The sequence below is a fragment of the Phacochoerus africanus genome, chromosome 10 (assembly GCF_016906955.1).
Source record: "Phacochoerus africanus isolate WHEZ1 chromosome 10, ROS_Pafr_v1, whole genome shotgun sequence".
Taxonomy (NCBI): Eukaryota; Metazoa; Chordata; class Mammalia; order Artiodactyla; family Suidae; genus Phacochoerus; species Phacochoerus africanus.
This window is the reverse complement of record NC_062553.1, coordinates 72,684,496-72,699,033: the sequence shown is the minus strand read 5'-3', so window position 1 is coordinate 72,699,033 and position 14,538 is coordinate 72,684,496.

Here is a 14,538-nt window from a genome sequence, read left to right as displayed (position 1 = left end):
GTAGTCATGCTGCCGATCTTTAAAATAGCATCAGTTGGCGGTTCCGCTATGGTACAGTGGGTTAAGGATCTGAAACTGTGGCTGGGATTCAATCCCAGTCCTAGGAACTTCCATATGCCATGGGTGCGGCCGGGGGAAAAAAAAAAAGAAAAGTAAATAAAATAGCATCAGTTCTAGAGCATAATTTCTTCTGAGAAAGATCTGAGTTGCTCCATTTGTTTATTTGTTCATTAACTTTGATTTCTTCACCAGCTATTATGGGACAGGCACTTTCCTAGACACTGGCCGTATAAACAATGAAGAAAAGACAGAATTCTCCCAAGAAGCTCATGGAAGCTGTTTCTAAGTTAAACAAAACTAGAAAGAAAAAAAAAAAGAAATCAGGAGATGTGAGGTTTAAGCCAAGGTCCAGGGTGGCTCACTCATCAGAGCTTTTCTACAACATGAATATTTTAAGCTTTCCCAGCTTCCAGGAGACACCACTTCAGATGTTTCAGACCAGCATAGCCTGTCTACATGCAGGATATTAAATATGATGCGGCTTATTTACTATGCTGCTTGTCAAGATTTGGCATCACCCTCAGGTCCCCATGCTCAGAACTGCATGTCTGAGATGGCTTCTCTCTCAAGGAGGCTTAAAAATAATGGACATGATGTTCCCACTGTGACTCAGTGGTAACAAACCTGACTAGTATCCATGAGAATGAAGATTCAATCCCTGGCATCGCTCAGTGGGTTAAGGATCCTGCATTGCTGCAGCTCCGATTCGACCCCTAGCCTGGGAACTTCCATATGCTGCAGGTATGGCCCTAAAAAGACAAAAAAAAAAAAAAAAAAAAAGGAGAGAGCGAGAAGGAAGGAAGGAAGAAAAGAAAGAGGAAGGGAGTGAAGGAAGGAGATGGAGCTGCCCAAATGGTGACTAATTCTGCACCTGGCACACTTGCATCACACCCCCGAGTATGTCTGCGTTGGGGTCTTTATCCTGGTCTCAGTTTCAGATGGTATCTACATGAAGGTGCTGGCCCTATTCATTAATGCTTATCATTCCATTTCCCATCACAGTGTTTACACAGCCTTTTATCGGTTCTATCCTTCTAAGTGAAAATTAACAGAGATCAAGATAAACTTGACAGGATGTAATCCAGAGCTTAAAACAAATTTGACTGGATCACAGACTGGAGATAATCTTTAAGAAAGATTACAACCACAAATAATGACGGCCTTCTGGTCTAGGATTTCAGACATGCTTTCCCAGAAAACCAGCGTCTTGAGTTCTTGGCTGTTTTTCTTCTCCGTTTTAGAATGAGAATGACAAAGCTGCGCGGGGTGTCAGGAAGTCACTGAGCCCCATTCCCTCATTTGATGAGGGGAAAAGTTAGCTCTAGAGCAGCAGAGTAACTCACTTAGGCCAGACACCAATCAATAGTCTGGGACTAAAACCCAGCATTCTAGGCTCTTTCCAACAGCTGTCCCACACTGAATCTACCTGGTCTCACTGGTTTCCATGGTGAATTCCTCCCCTTCCATACTGTGATCCCCTCCCTTTCATCTTTTGTCATCCGTGGCTTCCTGTCCTTCCCTCTTGCTTCTCCCTCCACAGGATTTTGTTAAACATTCTTGTTGGTTCTATGTTGTTCCCTTTCCTGAACCCTATGGTTTTTCTGCCCTTGCCATCAGTAAAGGAAGAAAGCCACTTTGCAGGTCTATCTTTGTATCTTCAACATGTAGCACTTAAAAAAAAAAAAAAAAAAGCTGGATGTCTATGGAAATCCTGAATTATCTTTCCAATTACAATTCTATGAGTATACTATAGAGTCTACTGGAAAATAATACCACCAAATTCCCAAGACTTAGTACTAATGCATTTCCGGAATGGCAGAGTAGTTTTTGCAATGATTCCATAGCACCAAGGCTCCAAGGAAAGGTATAAAGTTTCTATAAGGAGATTTACTGTCTCCTATAATATAATCAGATCAAAATGTAATGGATAGGGAGTTCCTGCTGCAGCTCAGTGGTAATGAACCCAACTAGCATCCATGAGGACGTAGGTTTGATCCCTGGCCTCACTTAGTGGGTTAAGGATCCAGTGTTTCCATGAGCTGCGGTGTAGTTTGCAGATGAGGCTCGGATCTGGCATTGCTGTGGCTGTGATGAGGGCCAGTGGCTGCAGCTTCAATTTGACCCCTAGCCTGGGACCTTCCATATGCCATACATGCTGCCCTAAACAGTCAAAAAATAATAATAATAATAAGGTCTGTAGTAGCAATGGAAATGAATGACGGAAGAGAGCAAAAACAATCAAACCTCCGACAAGAACTGAGTCCCATCGGTTGACTAGAGGAGGCTCCCTGGGCACCAGCTCATGCACCATATTTCATCAGCTCTGGATGGGACGATGCTTAGAACCAAACCACACTGTTTGTTTTCAAATCATGCTCTCCAAGCATGGACTTTCTGATTACAATGAGTTTCCCATGTGTCCTGCTATCAGGAAGGGCATGTATTTGATGGTAAGAACTGACATCCTAGAGCCGAGGAAGGAAAATCCTCTAATACAAATTAATTAGTTGGTAGCCCCACTTCCTTTCACTAAAGACTGTTCCACTCTGTGTGCTCGACTCTAGCTCTGGGCCTATAAAGCTGAGGCCCTGACCTGGACCTCTGCTGACCCCATGAAACTGTGGTCACTCTGAGTAGCTCTGCTCCAGTGTCCAGCCTGCACCCCTCCTTAGCATGCCAGGACCCTCTCTAGCTTCCTCAAATAGCTACTGAGCATAATTGCACGGATTTGACTGTGGTTGGTCAGGTGCTCCTCAGCATGCACAGTCTTGTTGACTTAGACAAATCCGGAGTAGGGGGTACTAATGGTCTGAGGAAATGGATAATCAGGTCTGCCTCCCCCTGTGCTCTATTTTTTCCTGTTCTTCTAACAGCATCCAGAAAGGAAGAGAAAGCAGTTCCGAGAGCTGGCAGGGGCTGGCCCCAGCTAAGCAAACACTCAGTTCCCTCTGCTCCCAGACAAAGGAGAAGTGCTTCTCCGAGGACCCTTTGACTTCTTGCTTGAGCAGCCCTGTCTCTTCCCAGAACTCAGAGTCCTGGAAACTGCATAAAAGAGTTATGTCTTTGAGCGTCAGACGAGGCTTCTGCCCTAAGTCCAGGCGACAGCTGTTACACAGCTGCACCCTCGTGCCCTAAAGCTGCTTCGTGTAAGAGGCGAAGGGAGAAGGGACTAGCTCTCTGAAGCTATGCAGAAAACCTAAACCCCTGTGACAACAGCTGGCAGGTAACGGAGAGCGTGAAGACATCTGTGGCATGAGAATGGGCACAGAATGGATGACCTTTAGCTTTGGATTTTAAAGGGTTTTCTTCCATGAAAGTTAGGCACTCAAATTATTTCAATTTAAGAAAGATTAATAAGAAAAGAGGTGGGGGGTGGAGAGAACCCTGGCAACCAGTACAACACAGGCACGGAGGCAGTAAAATGGGACGGTCCTCCCTCGCCTCCTTCCTCACCCCAATGCCCCACCTGAAAACAGCATGAAAGCCTTCCCTGGAGCAACGAAGATACATGTCTGCTCCCCAGGGGAGCCCCAAGTTCAGGCACAGCACCACTTCTGAGACTTGGCAGCTTGTCTAGCCTTTGATCACCTTTCCTTCCCGGGACACGTCAACCTTGCTCCTCTTTAGGGTACAAGATGGGACAAGAGCTCCCAGCTGGGCAGGTATAGCTGCGGGCAGGGCTTTCTTCAAGGCTGCACAGGGAGGCTTTTGTCCGCCCAGGCCCAGGCAGAGCCGCTGCAGTTGCTTGCCTGCCACGTCCTATGAAAAGAGGTCCAGGGTTCCTGGGGCTTCGCACTCGGGATGCAAAGATGCCCAACAGTGGGCGAGCTGGGACTGGGGACCCAGTGGAAGGCAAGCATCAGGTCACTTTCAGAGCCCAGATTTTGGTGTTTATGTTCTCCCCCAATCCCTTTTAGTCACCCCTTCTCCTGAGCCCTTTAGGAATCTAAGGATCTCTTTCACTTTTTTTAAGCCATCCCCATCCTCCATGTCCCAACAAAATCCTCTGATGCAGAAGCAAAGAAACTGTCACTGGTGTGCACTACAACTTTTCAGGAGTGCAGGCCAATAACATATAAATTTTAAATATGTATTCCCTTAGACCAGACCCAGGAACTTCACACCTAGTAAGGTATCCTAAAGAAATCACTACTTGGGTAAGCAGAAATGTAAGTTAAACAATGTTTCTTGCTGCTTTGATTAAAAATACTAAACAAGTGGAAATAATGTAACTATCCATTAGAAGGGGATCTTAAACAAATTATCACATGAGCATAAAAGGAAACACTCCGCAGCCATTGAAAATAAAGTAGCTCCAAGGAGTTCCCATCACGGCACAGCAGAAACAAACCTGACTAGGAACCATGAGGTTGTGGGTTCAATCCCTGGCCTTGCTCAGTGGGCGAAGGATCCGGCGTTGTCATGAGCTGTGTAGGTCGCAGACGCAGCTCGGATCTGGTGTGGCTGTGGCTCTGGCATAGACCAGCAACTGTAGCTCTGATTAGACTCCTAGCCTGGGAACCTCCATATGCTGTGCGTGTGGCCCTGAAAAGAAAAAATAAATAAACAAATAAATAGAGTAGCTCCATATTAATTGATGCTGACATATGCCTCAATATATTGTTAAATGAGAAAGTGGGTCATGGAGGCATATATAGAGTAGGATACCACAGGTGAAAAAATAAATAGTTTCTGTGTTTATACTTACATAAAAAGAATGAAATGATAAGTATCCTTCTGCTGAGGGTAGTAGCATCTCTGAGGGTTAACGCTGCAGGCATTATACACTTCCTCTATATTGTGTACATTTTTAGAAAGGAGCTGTATGAACAGAAAAAAATATTTTAGCGTACTTTTCAAAGGAAAATACGTGTGATGTCTTCGCACCAACAACCTGTATTTGTAAAGAGGTTCACAATGTACAAAATACTTTTATTTTCTCTATGGGCTTGTTCAGGCCTCAGAGGCCTTGGGAAGCAGGAAAGGCAGATTTTAGCATCATCAATGATAAGCCAAGCTGGATGTTAGTGAAGGCAGTGAAAACAGACTCCAGGAGGAGAAAGAGCTGAGCTCCATCTGTTTGGGGCAAAAGCAATGTTTTAAAGGGAAAAAGAGGATGAAGGGAGGGGAGGCCAGTGGAGGCTCAGTGAAAATCTACAGGGTTGGTGAATGTCAATGCCATTAGCGCAGCTGTGTCTGCTATCTGGCAACTACAGAAGTTAGGATTCTACCCTCCCAGAGACTGGGAGACAGAGGCCCAATCTTCCTGATGATTCCCTGTCCAAGGAATGGCTTTCAGATCCTTGAGAGAGAAGCTCCTGAGTTATAGGAGATAACATACGCATCTCAAAGGAACGAAAAAAGGACTCACAGTCGTAAGCCCTTTTTAGTATGGCTCTAGGAAAGGGAGGCCAGGTGTTGGCAAGATTCCTTAAACAGCCCTGAGCTTTTCCAGAGAGGAATTCAACAGGGAGCAGGATTGTCCCGGGAATGTGGCCTCAGGCTGCTGCAAGCCTGTTAAAGTTTGGCAAGTCTCTTGGTGCAGGGGTTTGAATGGAGTGTTCTTACCAAGAGTTTCTGCAGCTCTAGGTGTCTCCTCTTTTCGGATTAAAACAGTAATTATCAGAGAAGTTATGGGGTGTGGTCTCTTAGAGATGCACCCCCTGGCTCTCCCTTCCTTAGAAAGGACCAGCCGTTCTGCTGCGAAGGCAGCCTCCAGCTATAGCCTCTTCAGGAACCTCTTCAGCATTTGAGCTAAAGCCACACTCTTCTTGAATAATTCTTGGCCAGCAACTGAGCACTGAGGGGGCAAGGCCAGGCCACATCCCACCCAACATGGGGCTCTTTTAATGGGCAGCTTGGGTTCCCAAGGCCCAGGTGGGCTGAGTCTTGTCAGAGTTGCATCACAGTCCCAGCATCTCCGTGCCCAACCCCTTCTCCTCCCCGTTTCTCATTCTCATACCCCAACAAACCTATGGCACTTCTGACGTCATCTCAGTATTTACTTCCCCAGGTTCCAAAAGAAAACACATGTGACTTGTCCAAAACTACACTTCCAGCAAAGAGGTGCTCAGGCTCTGACTCACGCTAGAGTTTCTGAATCCCATGAAGGTGAAAACCCTGTTGCAGATATTTGCATTTTTAACCAGACTCAAAATCCTTTGCTGAAGGCAAGACTTTCTAAAAGTGGGAAGGACAGAATGAGGCTAGAGGAAAACAGGGGTGTGAGGGGCACTAGAAAGAGGATGGAAGAGCAGGGCCTCCCAAAATGACTGAAATCACAGCCAAGGGCCTTTTCGTTTCATCCAGGAGATCAGAGACCTCATGCAGAGGCAACGCCAGGATGCTAACACCAGGCCTTGTACATCTTTCACTCACTGTGTTTCCCACGCTGCATGGTAACTGACATGTCTGTCTGTCCCCCTCAGATGTGTTCATTCTCAAGACCTGTACTTTGATTCCATTTTGCATCCTCAGTGCCTAGGACAAAACTCAGAACATCATAGTAGCTCAATAATAGTTGAATAAGGGAAAAAAAGTCCTCTGAGGCTATACAAATGTACTCTAAGTGGAAGCAAACTTTGATACTTGCTTCTTTTCCAAGAATAGGTATATATAGAAATATGTACATATCTTTAATATGTGATTCAAATCTTAGTTATTTCAGTTGAGACAATTCTTTACATCTCTGAATTTGCAGATTGAGACTGAAGGGTGGAATGTGCAGTTTAAAGAATTATGATGAATACTTTGAAAAGATAGAATCAAAGAAAATAAAATGGAATGGAATATATTAAAAAATATCAGGTGCATTATGCATAATAATGATAGTATTGTTTCATGGGGGTGGGGGGAATTTCTTTGTTCTCTAAATTTTCCTCTTCTTGCCTCTTTCCAAACCCACTTTTTTCTTTGTTGTTCAGATTTAAACGTATTTTTCACTATTATGTGTTGCAATTAATACATTAGAAAACACACTGGAGTTCCTGTGGTGGCACAGCAGAAACGAATCCGACTAGTATCCATGAAGATTCAAGTTCAATCCCTGGCCTTGCTCAATGGGTTAAGGATCTGGTGTTGCCATGAACTGTGGTGTAGGTCACAGACGCGGCTCGGATCTGGTGTTGCTGTGGCTATGGCGTAGGCCAGCGACTGCATCTCTGATTAGACCCCTAGCCTGGGAACTTCCATATGCCATGAGTGTGGCCCTAAAAAGCAGGGGAAAAAAAAAAGAGAGAGAGAGAGAGAAAGAAAATACGTTGAAGATTAAAAATAGTAATAATAATAATTGAGGCTTATCTCAGCAAGGAAGTAAGAGGCAGGGACAAATGTGGAGTAATAATTCTTAGAGCCAATATTTACATAAGGGCATAGCAAGTTTATCACACACCATCATGTCACTCAATCCACACAGTAACCCTAAGAGGCAGTGTCGCAGGTGGTAGCGTCCAGGAAACAAAGCTTAGGGTGCAGGTTTAGGAACACCCTGAAATCAGCACCCATGGCAGACAGGGCAAGGTTGATGGAGGGAAGTGAACTGCAACACAAGCCCAACAGCAGCCTCAGCCAACACCACGGGGTTGTCCTGTGTTGGACCAAAGTAACCAAGTCTTTATATGTCCTCTCACCTCAATCGGTCATGAGATGGGGCCCTCCTGGGCAGGGACAACCTTGGGTGAGGTTGCTGTCTGGATGGATAGTCCCAAAGCGGCCATCAGCACCAAAAGCACTGGCAGCAGCTGGGGCATCGAGACAGCGTGTCTCTGTGTCCATTGCAGGTCCAACCATTACTGACCCCTTCATACAGATGAAGAAACTGAGGCACAAACATTTTAGGTAACAGCCAATCAGGTCAGAGAGTGAGTGGTCAAACAGGATAAAACCCTGATAGGGTGGTGGGAGACTGTTATCCCAATCACTATGTCTTACTCTTTTTTTTTCTGTTTATGGCCGCACCGGCAGCACATGGATGTTCCCAGGCTGAGGTCCAATGAGAGCTGCATCTTCAACCTACACTGCAGCTTGTGGCCACGCCAGATCCTTAACCCACCGAGCAAGGCCAGGGATTAAACCTGCATCCTTACGGAGACAATGTCAGGTCCTTAACCCACTAAGCCACAACGGGAACTCTACTCTGTTTTACTCTTTTTTTTTTTTTTTGGTCCTTTTGCCTTTTCTAGGGCCACTCCCGTGGCATATGGAGGTTCCCAGGCTAGGGGTCCAAAAGGAGCTGTTGCCACCAGCCTACACCACAGCCACAGCAACACGGGATCCGAGCCATGTCTGCAACCTACACCACAGCTCCTGGCAAAGCTGGATCCTTAACCCACTGAGCAAGGCCAGGGATAGAACCCACAACCTCATGGTTCCTAGTCGGATTCATTAACCACTGCACCATGACAGGAATTCCCTCCATCTTACTCTTGATTGACTTGATTTCAAATCTAGTAATGATTTGAAATCCTAAATTCCGAGAGGGTGAATTCATCCTTGCATGCTTGGGGGTTCACCTTTAAGAACTGAGTCGCTGCAATCAGGAGTGGAAAAGACACTGGCAGGTCTGATACATGCAGAAAAATGTTGACACATGTTCCTACCCAGCATTATGCTAGGCACCCTGAAGGCTCTAAAGGAAGAGGTTTTTATGGTCTCTTCTCACAAGAAGAGGAAAATTTAGGCAAGAGGATAAACCATAGACACATGAAATAATTATTGGAAAAAATCCCAGAACAGTAACAGAGTAAATGGGAGATGATTGCTGTGTTGGATGGTGAAATGGGCAAAGGGCAAGCAAGCCTTTAACAAAACAGACCTCTATTGTTAAAAGTCCCACCCCAAGAACACCCAGTGACTGTGGGCCTTAAAAACCAAGATACGGATAAAGTATAAACTCTAACCAAAGTGTAAAAGATATGAGACAGGGAAGAGCCCACAAACCTGAGCACAAAGAAGTCTCCAGCTTCTGATGAGGCCCCATCTTCTCTGCCAGTATAATGCCTTCGAGTTTACATTACTCTACGTGGTTCCTGGGTGATTAAAGACATTTTGATTCTAAATCTTACTAGCCATTGGAGTTCCCCTCGTGGCTCAGTGGTTAACGAATCTAAGAACCATGAGGTTGCCAGTTCGATCCCTGGCCTCGCCCAGTGGGTTAAGGACCTGGCATGGCTGTGAGCTGTGGTGTAGGTTGCAGACGCAGCTCGAATACCGAGTTGCTATGTCTATGGTGTAGGCGGGCAGCTGCAGCTCCGATTAGGCCCCTAGCCTGGGAACCTCCATATGCCGCGGGTGTGGCCCAAGAAAATACAAAAAAAATTTAAATAAATAAATAAATAAATCCTACTAGCCACCTTTCCTTTATATGGGTGAAAACATGTAAAAATTGAACCACGGTAGAATACTGTGGTTTACTTTACTGGTATTATGAGTAAGATGTTCTTTATAAGAACTTTTATTTATTGTGAATATTTATTTATTATGAATTTCATTCATACCACACCTGCTTAATGAGCACCACCAACACTGGGTTGGTAGTTCAGCAAGGTATTAAGAGCACAGGGTTTGGAGTTCCCATGTGGCTTATCAGGTTAAAGATTCAGCATTATCACTGCAGTGGCTTTGTTCACTGCTGTGGCACAGGTTCAGTCCCTGGCCTGGGAACTTCCACATGCCACAAGTGCAGCCAAAAAAAAAAAAAAAAAAGAGCATGGGGTTTGGCAAACAGACATGGTTTGAGTTACAGACCTGCCACTTACCAGATCTGTGTCAAAGTGCATCTCTAATCTTTAGTCTTTTCATGAGAGAAATGGGACTAATAGCAGTCCTTGTCTAGCAGCATTGTGGGAAGGACTAAATAATTCATGTAATGTGCCTGGAACATATTAAGAGAACAGGGGAATTATTTTTTACCAGGAGCAGCCAGAGTAGGAGAAGCTTGGCCCAGATATTATGCTGGGTGCTGGAGACTCAACAATAGAAAGACAAACACTCCCTGCCATTCCAGATCAGCAGGTAAGGTAAGCGGACAAGCAACATATTAACTGCTGGGATGAGAAACAGAGTTTTATGGAAATACATAGCACTGACAAGGAGAGAAAGAAGATTTCCAGAAAGATTTCATAGAAGAAAACGCATCATCACAACCTTAAAAAAAAATTATATAATTTGCTGTAAGCCATTTGGTTCTGGACTAGAATGTAAGTTGTGTGAGGGTAGGGACCTTGTGTGGTGATTGGTTTGGTACACCAGGCACTTAGTGCAGTGCCTGACACATAGAGGCATTCGAACAGCTGGTGGTGGGCGAGAGAATGAAGCGACCCCTAAGGTAATGAGCAGTTTTCCGGATGAGGATGACAGGAAAGGTGTTCCAGGCAGACGTAGGAACGTTCATGGAGTCACAGGAATAAGGGGAGCAAGGCGAGTGGGGGAACTAAACGTAACTAGGCTGGAAAGGGACCAATCAAGTAGGGTCTTGGAAACTGAGGTAAAGAGTCTGAATTTGATGCTAAGGGGCAATGGGAAGCCAATAAGGATGTCAATCAAAGAAAGGATATAATTTGGAGTTCCTGTCGTGGCTCAGCAGAAACAAATCCGACTAGCAACCATGAGGTTGTGGGTTCGATCCCTGGCCTCGCTCAGTGGGTTAAGGATCTGGCATTGCCATGAGCTGTGATGTAGGTTACAGATGCGGCTCGGATCTAGCATTGCTGTGGCTCTGGTATAGGCCCACAACTGCAACTCTGAGTAGACCCCTAGCCTCAGAACCTCCACATGCCGCAGGTGTGGCCCTAAAAAGACAATAAAAAGGGGGGGGATATAATCCATGTGTGTGTGTTTTAGAGTTCATTTTTTATTCTGTCAATACAATAATAACTCAATTTGAAGGAAAAAAAGGAAACTCCATTCAACATCAATCATTATTAGAGAAATGCAAATCAAAACCACTATGAGGTACCACCTTACACCAGCCAGAATGGCCATCATTCAAAAGTCTACAAACAATAAGTGCTGGAGAGGGTGTGGAGAAAAAGGAACCCTAGTACACTGCTGGTGGCATTGTAAATTGGTGCAACCACTGTGGAAAGCAGTATGGAGATTCCTCAGAAAACTAAACTTAGAACTACCATTTGATCCAGCAATCACACTCCCGAGAAAACCATGACACATGTACTCCGATGTTCACTGCAGCACTATTTTCAATAGCCAAGACATGGAAGCAACCTAAATGTCCATCGACAGAGGAGTGGATCAAGAAGATGTGGTAGGTATACACAATGGAATATTACTCAGCCATTAAAATGAACGAAATACCAGAATTTTTAGCAACATGGCTGGACCTAGGAATTATCATGCTAAGTGAAGTCAGCCATACAATGAGACACCAACATCAAATGCTTTCACTGACATGTAGAATCTGAAAAAAGGACAGACTGAACTTCTTTGCAGAACAGATGCTGACTCACAGACATTGAAAAACTTTTGGTCTCTGGAGGAGACAGTTTGGGGGGTGGGGGGATGTGCTTGGGTTGTGGGATAGAAATCCTGTGAAGCTGGATTGTGATGATCATTATACAACTACAGATGTGATAAATTCATTGAATGATAATAATAATAATAAACTCCAGAGAAGCATAATTAGAAAAAAAATGTCATCTATAATCTCACCACTCAGGGATAACCACCATTTGACTATAAATAACATTATATGGTTATCTACTGCTGTGTAACAAATGGCCCCCAAACCTAGTGTCCTAAAACAATGATTTATTATTTTTAATGTCTGTGGGTTAACTGAGATCAGCGGGGTGGTCCTTCTGCTCGGTGTGGCTTAGCTGAAGATGCTCATGCAAGCTGCATTCAGCTGGGAGAGAGCTGAGGCTGGAACATCCAAGATAGCTCCTCACCCCCCAAAAGCCTCTCTGGGCCAGGCTCTCAACTTTCAGTAGCCCAACCTGCTTCTTCCCTCTGACTTCCAAGAGGGATAAAAGGAAAGCTCTTGAAGCCTAAGCTTGGACATGCACTGAACTTACTCCGTGGCACGTTAGCAGGCAAAGCCAGGCACGAGGCCAGCTGGAATTCAAAGGAATGGACTCCACTTCCTGATGGGGAGAGTGGCAAGTGTGCACAGGATGGGCGGACTCATGGGCTATTGCAAAACCATCTACCACCCCCATCTGATGTGCTAAACACAGAATCAGTCAAGTTGCTGACCATTTTCAGTACAAATAATTAGAAAAACTCAATTCAAAAGTGACAGATACAAAGTACATGGTGTTTGGCCATAGAAGAATCTGATAAATGGGTTGTTTAAACAAGCTCTGACACTAGGCATGCATGCAGGCGAAGGTGGGAGGCAGAGGTGAACATCTAATTAGCAGTCAATGTGAAATAAAAAGAATTAAAGGAAAACGGCAGAAGCTAGAGAAAGAAAATGGTTAAATTGTTGTGACAAGTGTTCCCCAACCAACGTCTCTATGCTTGAGTACTAACCCTGAGCACAACAGATGAGTGAAACTTATGTTATCTGTCCAGTCTCACTTCCTGAGGGGCAAAAGGGGGCAAGACCAAGACCAGGAAGAGTCATACTTGAGCATGTGCAATGGCAGAAGCAGCAAAGTGTGTACCCCACATACTCGGAAATGAGGGAATCAAAACTTGAAAAGTCAAGAAGCAAATACGAGACCAAGACGGCAAGCTTCTCCTTACCCCAGCTGTGAATGGGGCAGGAGGCTTGATTCTCAATTTCATTCGTCACAATTATGGCAAAGCCACCTGGTTGAATGGCCCAACAAGGGCATAACCAGGCCTCTGGGTGTGTCTGTGAGACTGGTAATAATGCCTCCAGAGAAAGGACTGTACCTCTCGATTTCCACCTTTCTTCCTCATCCCCACTGCCATCACCTTAATTCAGTATCCATCACTGCCTGGGATGTTGCCAGACTTCTGAATGGGCCCCCCGTTACATTATTCATCTCTACCTGCTCCACTCCATCTTCCACAAAACTGCCAGTTACCTTTTTAATATACATCTTCTAGCTCTAGGAAATGCCGAGAAAAAAAAGGCCAGCAAGGCTTTAAAAAAAAAAACAGTCTGGAGAAAGTTACTGTGTTCAGATTAGGAAGAGACTTAACATATCATGATAGACTTTATCCTGATTGAGGTACCTAGCTAAGAGTTTTTCAAGAGAGACATAATCAAATTTGCATATTTTACTTTTTTGAATGTGCCCGCAAGCACATGGAAGTTCCCAGACCAGGGACTGAACCCATGCTGCAGCTGGGAACTGCACCAGGGCTGAGGCAATGCCAGATCCTTAACCCGCTGTGTCACAAGGCAACTTCCCAGATTTGCATTTTTTTTTTTGTCTTTTGTTGTTGTTGCTATTTCTTGGGCCGCTCCCGCGGCATATGGAGGTTCTCAGGCTAGGGGTTGAATTGGAGCTGTAGCCACCGGCCTACGCCAGAGCCACAGCAACGAGGGATCCGAGCCACGTCTGCAACCTACACCACAGCTCACGGCAACGCTGGATCCTTAACCCACTGAGCAAGGCCAGGGATCGAACCCGCAACCTCATGGTTCCTAGTCGGATTCGTTAACCACTGCGCCACGACGGGAACTCCAGATTTGCATATTTTTTAAAGATTTTCATATTTTAAAAAGATATTCAGGGAGTTTCTGCTGTGGCTCAGCAGGTTACCAACCTGACCAGTATCCATGAGGATGCAGGCTGGATCCCTGGCCTTGCTCAGTGGGTTAAGGATCTGACGTTGCCCTGAGCCGTGGTGCTGGTCACAGGTGCAGCTCAGATCTGGCCACTGTGGCTCTGGTGTAGGCCAGCAGCTACAGCTCCAATTAGACCCCTAGTCTGGGAACTTCCATATGCTCCAGGTGCAGCCCTGGAAAATCAAATAATAACAATAATAAAAAAATAAATAAATTTAAAAAATGATATTCAAAAAAAGAGAAAAACATAAAATAAAGTAAAAACAAAGTAAGAAAAAAAAAAGATATTCGGGCAACAAAGAGATCAGGAGTAAGCCTGGAGACTGAGATTCCCTAGGATGCCGTAGTAACCCTGCTGATAGAGCACAGGTCTGAACCAAACCAGTGGCAGAAAAGTGGAGACAGGGGAGATACACAGTATAAATGCTAACTGGTGACCTCCAGGTGGGTGGCAGCAGGCAGGAGGAAACGAGAATATCATCTAAGTTTGAGCAGATGAGATGCCTACTCACCCAAACAGACACACAGGAAAAGCAGCTTTGGGAGGAATCAGAAACTTCCACCCGGGATGGCCAGTTGTAAATAAACAGGCTGGGAGCTCAGTAAAAGGGTCTAAATATACTGAAAACCAGAACGGGGAACGGATGAAGGCCCACATGCACAGATTCACAGAGATTTACAGCAGGCAGTAAGAAAAGCCATAAAACCCTAGAGGAACTGAAGGGGACTCAAGGCTTGGAAAGCTACAAGGAACT